This window comes from Ctenocephalides felis, unplaced genomic scaffold (genome assembly GCF_003426905.1).
Source record: "Ctenocephalides felis isolate EL2017-DRISC unplaced genomic scaffold, ASM342690v1 CF-g0.4_SCAFFOLD_01170, whole genome shotgun sequence".
In the NCBI taxonomy this organism is placed as follows: Eukaryota; Metazoa; Arthropoda; class Insecta; order Siphonaptera; family Pulicidae; genus Ctenocephalides; species Ctenocephalides felis.
Window position 1 is genome coordinate 15,458,104 of NW_020537324.1, and position 13,604 is coordinate 15,471,707.

At 29.9% G+C, this 13,604-nt stretch overlaps 1 protein-coding gene across 1 annotated transcript in view; it reads left to right on the plus strand.

The window, feature by feature from the left end:
- Positions 1–13,604, plus strand: part of LOC113366899 (heterogeneous nuclear ribonucleoprotein C-like) — a 390,018-nt gene that overhangs the window by 45,518 nt on the left and 330,896 nt on the right. The gene's annotated exons all lie outside the window — the stretch shown is intronic.

A 13,604-nucleotide genomic window follows, 5' to 3' on the forward strand; every position in this document is an offset into this window, starting at 1 on the left:
GGGTCTCTCAAAGTCCACCCATTTTAAAAAATTTAATTTCATAGTTCAATAAAAAAAATAGTTCTTGAAAACTCTTGGCAATTGTATTATTTTTTTTACTATAGTCCTAAAAATTTTATTCACGAATACGGTTCCAAAGTTTAAATTAACAAAATTAATAAAAATAACCACAAGAACCGAAAAATCGTCACAAATTCATTAAAGCCCTCGATTGCACTTAGAAACTCGTAATTTAAAACAAAAGTATTTTTTTTCTAATTTTTTTCAGGACACTTTAATACAGTTACCCCCATGTCACTCCCTTTTGGCTTGTCGTTCAAGTTTTGGGACACCCTGTTCAATGCATCAGTTTTGGAATTACAATAAATGCATACATTATTAGAATCAATTTTAATTCTTACATTTAACACTATCAACTTTAAAAACTATTTTTTGCTATTTAAAATTAAGCGCTTTCGTACAACTCATTTTACTTCTGTAACCAAATTTGGCAAAGTGGTGTATGCCAAATTTGGTAGAGTGCTATGTTATTGCACCGCGCATACAATTTGAATATAAATCAAAACAAGATATCGAATGATTCCATATGCATTAAATAAATATCATTATCCAATAGCAATATATCGTATTTTAAGTTCATCTGCTCTTGTAAATCGGAAACTTCGTTGAGCGACCCGGCCGTTGTGTGAAATCAACTGCTGCGTTTCTAACGCAACGGATGAGTAATTATGCACCGAAATATTTGAATAACAAATTCCTCATATGCAATACCGAAACACATCTACTGATAAATAGAGAGTTGGTTAGTGTTTTGATTATTTTGATTATTCTATACATTTCCACTAGCTTCATGCAATTAAATAGTAAACTGAAGCCAACGATATTTTGGAACAGCACCTTAATTTTTTAAATTGATTATATAGATTCTTAATTCTACGGCGTAGACAATTTGATGTCTTAGACACCATTTTAAATATTATTATTTCACTTGATACAGTTTTACTTCGGTTGCAACTGGAAAATAAAATGCGAATTACATTTATATTACTGAGATGTAATATAAATAATAATAAATGTAACAATAATTAATGTAACGTCATAAGAATTTACTATATTTCGCATTCCTAGCTTTGTAATACAACAAAAACAAGTTATTTTCATTTTATTCTTTCACAATTTTTTTTCTATATTTCTAGTAATACTTTTAATTTTTTTCACTATTCTGCTGTAACAGTATTTTTACAAACCATTTTTTTGTCTTTTTCATTTTAATATTCCACAAAAAATAACTTATAAAATTAATAATTTACCAGAATATTGAAACTATGAAAAGTATTACCATATTCCTTGGTCATAAGACTCTCAATATATGCTGCATATATAATTTTTGATTTTTTTTTCTTTTTCAATATAAGATTGGACAATTAATGATAGAAATCAGAAATTATTTTAACGCAAATAAAAATTATCTTTAAGGAAATTGTTTAATTATAAATAAAATAGAAACTAATAGTTTAAAGCCAAACAGAAGACAATTCTTTTAATAAGAGCAAGTCATTTTCATTTTAACTTTCGACAAAGAAATAAAATGTGAAATTACTATTTTACTACAATAGTAAAATAATTAAAAGTATCATCACATTTTTTGGCTACGAGACCATTAATATATTTTGCATATATAATAATTGATTCTTTTTCTTTTTCAATTTAAGATTCGAAAATTAATGGTAGAAATCAGAAATTATATAGTCAAATAATAAAAATAGAGCCCAGTTACAAATTATTTTTATAAAATTCTTTATTAATTATAAAATAACATGAAAAATAATAGTTTGAAGCCAATCAAAAGACAATGCATTTATTAAAATGAAGAGGCGAGGGTAGGTTAGAGTAGTATTATCGGAATAAAACTACATTGAGAGGCAATATCTATACTAAATAATATATAATAGAAAATAACTGTCTAATCAAAATAGCGCTGCAATAGAATTGTGTAAATTATTTTAGTCAGAATCATATTGTCAGAAAATTATTTTTTAATTAGAAACAAAAGAGTTATTTTATCAAGACCACAAAACAAAAAAATTAGAATGGCGCAATAGGCTAATATAAACTCTCATAATAACATTTTTAATATATTTTATAAAGGTGATGATTATTCATACATAAATATTTAACATACAGATTAAAAAGTATTTAAAAAATTTGTAGAATAATTGCTACAATATAAATAAGTTATATTAGATATTCTTTTAAATTTTAGTAACAGGAAGATATAATACTTAGGGCGAAAGGTATTCCTACATTAGCTAAGAAGCTAATAGCTAAGAATAAGAAAGCATTAGCTAAGAATAATAAGGGCATTTGAGTTATTATTTGTTACTGTAGTTCTAGAAATTTTATTCTCGGTTACGTTTCTAAAGTTTAAACATAACCATAATAATAATACCCGAAAAATGGTTACATTTTCACTAAAGCCTGCGGTTTCACTTGAAAAAATGTGAGATTTTTTTCAGATTTTTTTCAGGGTAGTTTTCATTTGTTATTTTTAACTTCCCGTAGGGCAAGTTATAGTAATCGCAAAAAAATCGAAAATGAAAATTTTTATATATCTTTACGTTTCAAAGGTTTCTGAACATTTTGGCATACCTTAGAAAAAATGGATGTATGTGTGTGTGTGTGTGTGTGTGTGTGTGTGTATGTATGTATGTATGTATGTATGTATGTATGTATGTATGTATGTATGTGCGTGTGTGTATGTATGTGCGGATACAAATTTTCGTCGACGATTTCGGGAACACGGATCAACCGATTTGAATAATTCAAAAAACATTCGATTTGTATTGATAAGAAGACGTGCTGATTAGTTTTTGGCAAAGGCAGGTCTAGCCGTTCCGAAGATACGGGGCAAAAAGTGCTGAAAACGGTAACTCAGTTTTTAAGAGAACGGAGCATCCGATTTGAATAATTCAAAAAACATTTCACTTGTATTGACAAGATGAAGAATCGATAAAATTTTCATGAAGGTAGGTCTAGCGGTTTCGGAGATATGGAGGAAAAAGTAAAAAAATTGAGCCATTTGGCGGTCAAAAATGATCATTAGACATATGCACATCAAATTATCAGATATTTTACAGAGATTTTAACAATAAGTATACATTTTGTTAACATTCCTATGGGTTCCGTACCAATGCTTATGCGTTAGACAGCGACGCGGCGCTTACGCGCTTTATATTTTGACCGTATGCAGTTAAAGCAGTACGATTGCTTTGAAAAAAAGTTCAGATCTTTCACAATATGTCAAAATAAAGGAAAAAAAATATTTTTTTCAAAAAAAAAAAATTTTTTTTTTTTTTTTTAAATTTTCAAAAAAAAGTAATTTTTTGTCTAATCTATAGTTTCTCAAAAATCTTATTTTTTCAAAGTAAATTTTTTTCAAAAATGTTAAACGTTTTTAAAAAAATAATAATTTTTGGTACGGGAAGTTCCAGCAATTTGCCTTAAGGCACGATGCCTTAATTGCCTTAAGACAGAATTCCACTTACAGCTAGTTTCATTTTTGCTCGCTTACTTTATATCCTATACCAATTTTTATACGATATTTGATTTTATGTATTTTTAGATATTATTTTCATATTCAAGTATACTAATTTTATCAATTTACTGATCACATAAACTTTACATATACTCAAAACTTTTTTAACTGAAGTACGTATCTTATTTCCACAGTGCCAAGAAGGTTAGAATTCAATATATTGTAACATATTTAATGAATATAAAAAGTTACTATTAAATTAATAACTTTACAAGCATTTTAACAATAATAGACCAATATTTTGTGTATCATAATTGTATAATTATGTTGTATAAATATAAATATAAATATATAAATATAAGTTAAGTTAACATCAATAAATCGATTATAGATCTATTTCCAAATTACTCAAGCAACTTTATGTATCTTCCTATAACTTTATCTATTTAATCCGTTTCCTGGTTTGTCTATGTACAATATATTCGCCAGCTATTAGACTATAATAGCGTCCGTGTAGATAGAGAACAACGCGGCTACGATATAGCATCTCCTGCATATGCATGCCTGGTCACGGCCTGATTCCGCCGATTGCTCTGTGTGTTTGGTACTGGTGTCAGCGTGCATGATTTTAGTACGTGAGGACTTGTGACAACCAGTGATATCGGATATCATTTGTCTCTGATCTGATATCATATTGTCAGATATTTGATTTTGATATTTACTATTATCACGTCCACTTAAATCGAGAAATATTTCGACAATATACTTCCTGACAAAAATTTTGAAATAATTTTTGGACGTTGAAAATAATTTATATTGCAAATGTGGCGAATAATGCCCAAACAGAAAAAGTAGGATAGAAAATAATTTTTTTTAAGGCGAGACTGGGTACGGTTGTGCCAGGGTACGGTGGAGACTGTCGTCATACTCAACTGTACTGATTTTGAGATAGGGTTCAAAGCGAGAAAGATGAAGTATGTTTGTTCGAACAAGTTTTTATTATTGTATTGAGTCAGCGTCCTACATTGACATAATCTATTGACCGTATTGCTGTTGAAGAGTCGAAATTTGTTTAATTTCTTTTAATACTAATTGTTACTTGTATACAGATACATCACTTTGTTTATAATTTTACTGTAAGTTGATAATTAGTAGTTAATTACCAGCAATTACTTTCTGCGCAAATACTTTAGTTCAGTTATAACGATCACTATTTCTTAAAAGTGTGCGTTGGGTACGGTTGTGACAAGTTTTGTGGGTACGGTTGCGACATGTATTTTTTTTTTCGGGCGATGTTTAAACAAATCAAGGAATGTTGTGTCGCATATTTCTGGCAATAAAAGTCGTTATAAACTATTTTGATGTTTATACATATTCTTTTTAATCTATATTTATCCCTGTTTGGGCGGTTGTGACACTCGTCTTTTTCTAGTATGATTTGATTTTATGACAAATCTATCGTATTTAAGGACAGTGTTTCAGTATTTCCACGTAGACAAATGTTTAAATTATCATTTAATTTACTTTTCCTTCTGATAACTAATAAATTAATAATAGCATTTTATTATTAGCAATATTTTTATTTCTTAATAACAAAAATTATTGCTCATAAATAGTGGCACAACCGTACCCAGCCTCCCCTAGTCTTTATAAATCACAAAGGTTGTGATACCATAAATATTCATGTTATGCAGCCACGTTGAAATAAATATATTTTCTCATAACTTTATCAACATACGAAAAATAATATTACCTGCGAATATTTCTTCAATTCAAAATATTGATAAAGATCCTAAGAATTATTCGCAAAATATTCGTACTTTTTTGATCGCAGAAAAATTATGTTATGCATGTATTATTGCATAATATTCTACCGTCATTAATTCTTTCAAAAATATTTTATTTACGAAAAATATAATTTTCAATTGTTTTAGGTATTGATACTTTTTTGTTGTAAAATATATTAATTTTAATACTAACATATACTCGCTACTACTATTGCTTTTCACAAAATAAAAATTAATGTACGCTAGCAGTTTTACATTCATTTTATAATTACTTACATCGTAAATAAATTAAATGTAGTACAAATGTAGTGAAACATAAAATCACTTCTAACTTACGCCTTAATGAATTTTGTAAATAAAAAGTTGATATTTTGAAACAAGTGTATCAAATAATTTCAAGAATATAATTTTAATTTACACATTGGTATTGAATAATATTTTATTGTTGTATTTGTTGCAATTTATATGAATAAATATATATCTTAATATTAATCACAGTTTTTATATAAATTTAAAATATTAAAATCACACTAAAAATATTAGTATCAACCAGAATAAGAGTGAAAACAAATTTTTTTTGAGTCATTAAAGTTAAAATCATATATTTTTCTAAATATGCCACATTATTATTCACATATGCATTGAAATCTACTTATTTTACATATCGATAAAAATGCTTAAATTGATCACATTACTGCTAAGTTGACCTAATGCATTAGAATTAAAGGTCACGGTCATTGAAATAATGTCACTAAAATTTCCATTACATTTTCATATATTATTTCAAGAACATATAATTTACTTATTCTCATGATTCCATTATTACTATTGTTGGTTTCCAATTACCTCTCAGTATTGATATCCCCAAAACCGCCCAATAAGTTAGTTACTTGCTGATCTGATGGCTTTCACTTGAAATGTAGTGCAACTACATCGATTCCTCTTATAAGGCGAAGGATTAACAAAGTAACAAATCATGTTTGTCCGGGGATCTAGGCCAATCTAATGAAAGATCAAGAGCTGAGAGAATAATTAAACTATGAAATTCCCCGGAGAAGTAGAGAGGACAGATTCGAGTAATCACGGACCTTTGTGCTACCAGTTAGTTGCTATTCTGATTGCAATATAATCTGTTATTCCATTACGTTGGGATGGCATATTTCAATTAATAAACATAGTACGGAATATGTTTTTCACGGAACCGATATACCGGAAGATATATAATATGTTGCAACAAGAGAAACCAAATAAGGTGTTATAAAAATGAAGCTCTTAGATTATTTTATTCATATTTTGCAAATCAATTTCATAGATTGCAATAGTTTAATATATTTTAATAGCTGAGTAGGAACATCCGCCATCAACAATTAGTGGACGTTCAATCTCTAACTTGATAGTTGATTATCAAAAATATACACCAGATTTCTTGTATCTTGAATGTATAGTTTATATCAATTTTCCGTTACCCATATATCCATTATTTATATCACTTAGCTTATTATTTGAATTGCAATCATATTAGTCAAAGTAGGTCTTTGCAACGATTCCGACATCAACGTATAATATTTATATAAGAAAGTCACAACAACACTTACATTCTATTATGTCGATACATAAGAACTCCTTCACGATGTAAAGTCAGAAATGGAATCACGTTTTCGAGAATTGGAAGTCAATAAACTGAGACTTTTATTATATAACGATATATTAGGATTGCACACTTCGGCATTATTAGAGCAGAGTAATACTACACACACTCTCTCACAAATACGTACATATATACATATCATTTATATACACACCATTAGATTTTCTTGTTTTAAAATTCTAGATAATTTTTCTCTCGCATTTTGTTTGCATTCGGGCAGAAAAACAATTTTTATTGCTCTAATAGTCCAAGAGCCAGGTGCAAATTTGGTTAATTATTTCTTCTCGATAGATAATTGGCGATACGCATCAGACAACAGTATCATAAAGCCCTATGACCGTCAGCTGCGGCACAGTGGGGGGGATGAGTAATTGTAACCCCCCAAGCTTGAATAAAAAAAAAATAAATTCACTCATTTCCTCTCGGCTAAAAGTTTATCAAGTTATAGCTAACCCAATACCTCAACCAAAAAAAAAAGTCAGCTGGTTATAACATAGTGCATTGTACGTCAGCTGATGGCTAGATCATGGGAAAAAAATCTTCACTTTCAGTGATATCCTCTCGGTTAAAAATTTACCAGATGATAGCTTATATGTAACAATTGATAAATATATACGTCAGCTGGCTGTATCTCGGTGGAAAAATCGTCAGCTGATACTTTGAAGGTCGTTACGTAGAAGTTAGCCAGAAGCATTTACTGACTATTTAAAAGCATCAGCTGACCAGGTTTCCCTCGACTTATTGCTAGCTGATTTTTTTATTCACCACAGTATTATATTTAAAATCAACTCACAAATTTTCGTGTGGAAGGAAATGACGTCTCTTTGATTATTCGGCATAGCACTCCAATATGAGTGTTGAGATGAAACAAATATTCTATATCAATATTTTTTAGACTTATAAGTATATAATCATATAATTTTAGATATATTCCAATATTTCAATAATCAATTTGCTTAGTATAAATTAACTAGTTACTTGATAAAAAATATTTATTATAAAAAAATTATGACAAATTACAATTCGAATGACAATGTTATTTCGCTTCGCTTTGGCTTGAGTCATAACTATCTCTCTCTTTTTCGGGCTGGATAGTTATTTCATCAATCGATGTTGGTAACTGACTTCCAAAGAACCAGGTAAAATCATATTTATTGTCAATTTCTTCCCAACTATAGTCTTCCGGATCATCAGAAGTTGGAACCTTCAAGTGTGCATTTGACCAAATTTGAGCAATATAGCATGCTCTTAAAAATTGCTGATATAGCTCTGACTCGCAAGGTGGTAGAGAAGAGCCATCAATACCTTTCTTTGGTAACTTGAATGTCTCCGTATCTAAGAATTTATATGTTTTTTCAAACAACACTACTCTTGCCTCATTGACCTTTTTCAGACGATTTAATCCATACATATGGCAAACAAACTCTTGAATTTTCTCAAAAATATTGTCTCTATTCTCTAATGATTTTGACATTTGGATGAAACACTCGATGAAATCATTCGATTTAGCCATTATTGAAAATGGTCGTTTTTTTTCTTTTCGAAAAAAGGCCGGGTTAAAATCGTACCCTGTGAATGCGTGAAATGCCGGAAGTGCTGCGCTCAAATCAGATCCCAAAGATTCGTATAATTGAGTAACATTTATAAATCTTTGGGCTTTTCCAACTCCAACTACCATGCAAATGTTGATATTTTCTGATATATTAGCCATGTTAGCTAACATAATTATTAACACATCAGTGTCGGAACAACGAATCGTCACGTTTGCATTAATATCAATGTTGCAGACATGGAAAATCATTTTTGTGTCTGCTTCTTCGTGAGCCGGGCACGAAAATTCTTCAACACGAGTTTTTATAACTTTTGAGTCATTAACTATGAATCGAAAACAAGAGTCTGCACTCACATAAACTGTTTTATCCTTTTTATACGGCCACATATTATCTTCTTCCCAATTTTCAATAAGAAACTGTACCAGTGCTTCCTTAACATTAACGTTCTTCAGCTAAAGAGAAAAATCTTTTTTTCGCACTTGGTCAGGGCCTTCGATATGGAAGTTTGCTTGCTCCATGCCTCGTAGTTTGTGTTCTGTGTCACATTTCGGCCTCGTAATGCCATACGCACTAGTAGTGAAAAAATTCTTACGCAGTGAACGTGTTAAAAAGGCGTCATTTCCTCCCACACGAAAATTTGTGAGTTGATTTTAAATATAATACTGTGGTGAATAAAAAAATCAGCTAGCAATAAGTCGAGGGAAACCTGGTCAGCTGATGCCTTTAAATAGTCAGTAAATGCTTCTGGCTAACTTCTACGTAACGACCTTCAAAGTATCAGCTGACGATTTTTCCACCGAGATACAGCCAGCTGACGTATATATTTAACAATTGTTACATATAAGCTATCATCTGGTAAATTTTTAACCGAGAGGATATCACTGAAAGTGAAGATTTTTTTCCCATGATCTAGCCATCAGCTGACGTACAATGCACTATGTTATAACCAGCTGACTTTTTTTTTTGGTTTGAGGTATTGGGTTAGCTATAACTTGATAAACTTTTAGCCGAGAGGAAATGAGTGAATTTATTTTTTATTTCTTCAAGCGTGGGGGGTTACAACTGCTCATCCCCCCCACCGAGCCTCAGCTGACATTTACGAGGCTTTATAGTTCGATTTTCTGATGCGTTTTACCAATTATCACTTGAGAGGAACTTGGTCATATAAATCTGTTACTGGCTCTCGGGCTATAAGTTTATGTTGGTATATATAAAAATCTGCATTGTTTTTGATTAAATGATTCTATAATCATTCGGATCAGTATAATCTATTGCTTGTTGGAAAAGCATGCCCAAATGGTTAGGCACCTAAAAATGAATTTTTTGAGATAAAAGAGAGATCTTATTCTATAAATATTTAGACTTTTCTCATTTGGATAGTAATCATATGTATATTTTAATAAATTTTGGGTTTTCTTCAATAAATAATAGTTTTCTAAATACTTGTACGGTTTACTTTAGTGTTTCGCACTTGACATTCTTACAAGGCTTGACATTTTTGCTATTGCAGATGGATCACAAATAATATGTTTTTTTTCGGAACTGTGAAGTAAAGTAATAAGTAAAAGTTACGCAAAAATTGATATGACGTAAAACAATCATCAGAATAGCATATTAAATGTTTGTAAAGTCATATTCTCTATGGAAAGAATTCTATATAATTTTTTTTTGTATTCGCTGAATACTTATTTGGTAAGATTAACAATTACTCTCTTTTATTAAAATACCAATTTTTAAGTTTTTCAAGAATGTGCTTTCGGTACGATTAAGGTACCTTACCTAGTCACTTACAATATTAGTAGAAACTTTAAAAAAGCTTACTTTCTAATAGTTTCTCGTTTCATTTAAGTCTGCCAGCTTTCCAAGTATATACATTTTCTTATTCAAATAAATAGTTTTATTATAGACAGTAACAGATGATGTATTTTATAATGATTAGACAAAATTCAAAACCCGGGGTACGACTTAGGCAGTGGTACGACTTAAGCAACCTTACTCTATGTGAAAAAAATGTGATGTAGAGCATTGTACAGAATAAATAATATTAATAAATGGTAGGCTGCTTGGAGACAGGTTCATGGTATGAGATAAATTATTACCGTACTCTTCGTCGTCCATCTTTCACATTACCAATATACCCTCCACTTTTGACTCTTTTTTTATTTTATTTTTTTCAAAATTTTTCGATCATACTTTCTGATCCTGCGCTTTGGCTTTCAGTTTCCTGTATTTTCTCTTCTATTAATATTAATATTATAATAATAATTGTAAATAGTAGTCTGCCTGATGTCTACGAAGTTTATAGTTTGAGAGCACTACAAAATCAATGATTTTCTTCTGCTCTCTTGTTTTTTCATTTCATTACTGTGATATTACCATTATTTAATGTTCATTAATCTCTTTATATTCGTTTTTATAAAATTATGCTCCAAACTTATGCTTCCACGCTTCCTGGTTCTATGCTTTGGTTTTCAGTTCTCGAAATTTCTTCTTTTCGCGTAAGTCATCAACCATCTGCATTCTTCTTTTCCCCAATCCTTGCAGTCCTTCTATTTTACTTTCCACGAGGTCGTTTAGGAGGCAATCTTTTTGCAGATTCAGAGTCTGATTCAGTTTCCTTTTCTTTTTAGGATAGTGCTCAGTAGAGACTATTCTTCGCCCACTCTTCTCAAGACTTCATTTGTTATCTTGTCATTTCACTTTATTTTCTCTATCATACAGAATAGAATATCAAATTAAAATAATGTATGTAGTTAAATACTGTAGCAAAGCTAATGAGGAATGTGAAGAAATCGGTTCCTTAAGGCATAATGCTATATACCATTAGTACATTGTATTTGTAAGTTTGTCTTGTATACATAATGTACCAGTAAAGTGTAAGTAGTTGTGCAGGTCGGTCACGTATACCATACAGTGATATCCTACGTTCAGCCAGTCGGTACTTCTATTGGTAAATATTATTGCATTCTGTAGTCAGCAGTAACGTAGCTAATGTTATGTGTGCCTAAGCTGCAACTGCGGCTGCCCTCGTGCAACTACTCAGAAACTGTTGACTGACCGTCGAGATTTAATAGATCCCAGATTTGCGATGAGTTTTGAGATAATATCGGATATACGATATATTAATATGACCGCTGCTACTGAATAAAGCCAATATTGCCTGCTAGATTTGATATAGGGAGATGCATGAGGATGTATAATATTGATTAAAGGGATCATTGTTTGGATATTTCAGAGTGATTTCAATTATTTGAAATTGTTGCAAATTGAATTCAAATAGGATTAGAAATTTGGAGACTGTTTGGGGAGAGTAGCTTTTTTCATCCACCCAGACTTAATAAAATGGCTACTTAAAATTCTACTTCATTTGTTATAAAAAATTATATTTTTTTGCTTCTTTATATAATTCTATCATCTTAATGATTTATGTTCAACTATTTTGATATTTTATCTTAAGGATTAATTTAACTGTAAGATAATTGTTTCTGTAATATTTCTGCCCCTATTTTTTTATTTTTTTCTTCATATATTTTTTATTTATTTATTTATTAATTCATAAGCAAGCCGTAATCAATAATAATAGATATTATTTCAGGCTCTTGTCAAACTTATTCATAATTAATATTAAAAAGATATAATTTTATAATAATCATAGTAGCTGCACGAATTTGGCTTGGCACGAAAAAAAGAGCTGAAAAAAGCATTCGAACATTGATTACTATGTTCATCAACAAGTTCATCATATTAAAGTCTATTTGACCACCAGTCAAGATCAAAATTTTTGCACAAGGTTGATGGTTATACTCATTTAAAACCGTAAATTTGCAAAAAAACATGGTTGTACAGGCGATCAAATGGTCAGACTACATAGATAAAGAATAAGGATTATGCAAGAAAATAGTTACTGAAATCAAATTGAGAAAATTCAGTAATGTCATAAAAAGCTAATTCTTCAAAATGTTTAACTAGTTCTAATTTTAATTAGTTCGGATGTTTAATAGTTTTAATTTTAATTAGTTCGGATGAAAAACCCCAGAATTGGATGGCATATGAAACGTGAAAAAGTTTTTATAATATAATTCATATTATAATTATTTCAATTTCACAAGGCATAAATTATTTTTGTTCATGAGTCGACTACCGGAGGTTGATATTTTTGTAACGTCCAGTAATACAATTGATGAATTCATTTATATTTATATGTTTTGCACCCGATTTTTAGATGATTTGATTTCATTTCTCATTATTTGTGATGTTTTATATGCGTAGGAATATATTTATTGGTTCAGTCTGTATAGAGTTAGTGCGACATGGCTTGGTTTTAATAGAATCCCTGGAGATTTGCAGCTAGCGTTCGATCGGTTTACGTCTAATATGTAGACATTCACACACAGTCACATGTTTATATTTATGTACACATATAAAGTTTTTTTTAGCATTTTCAAGCCTTGTGTAAAATTTTGTTCAATTTTTTTCATAATTAACTTAGAAAAAAATAGCACTTGTGCCAGGTATTAGCAAAAAATTAGCGCTTGTTTTCATAAATTGTGAAATTAGAAATGAAATCTCGAAATTATTAATGTGAAACTCCATTTTAGACCGCCCTTGAAATTTTGTATTAGACAATTCTCTCATTTATAACTTATAGTTTTATATAGTATTTACATAATATTTTTCTAGTTTTATTTATTAGCAAGTGATTGCAAATATATTTGGGACAAATATTGCTTTCAGAAAAACCCAGAACCTCACCCTAATAAAACATAATTCATACAATTAAAAGCAAATAATGTATACATTAGAGATGGGCTTATCATATCCGAAGCCGGATCGGTTAGGATTTGACTTCGGTTCAGAGGGGAGTTATATCCACTTAACAACTCCACAACTCCGACAACTTTGAAACATAATACTTGACACAAATGTGTTCTCTAGGGTGTTGTTAACATATCTAAGGATTTATGAAGACTTTGGAAATAGTTTACAAATAGTTCAAATATTTTTGTTCATTTTATTATAATGATTACTATTTTATGCATTTCAATATGCATACAAATCTCAAATTAAACTTGGGAATCAAA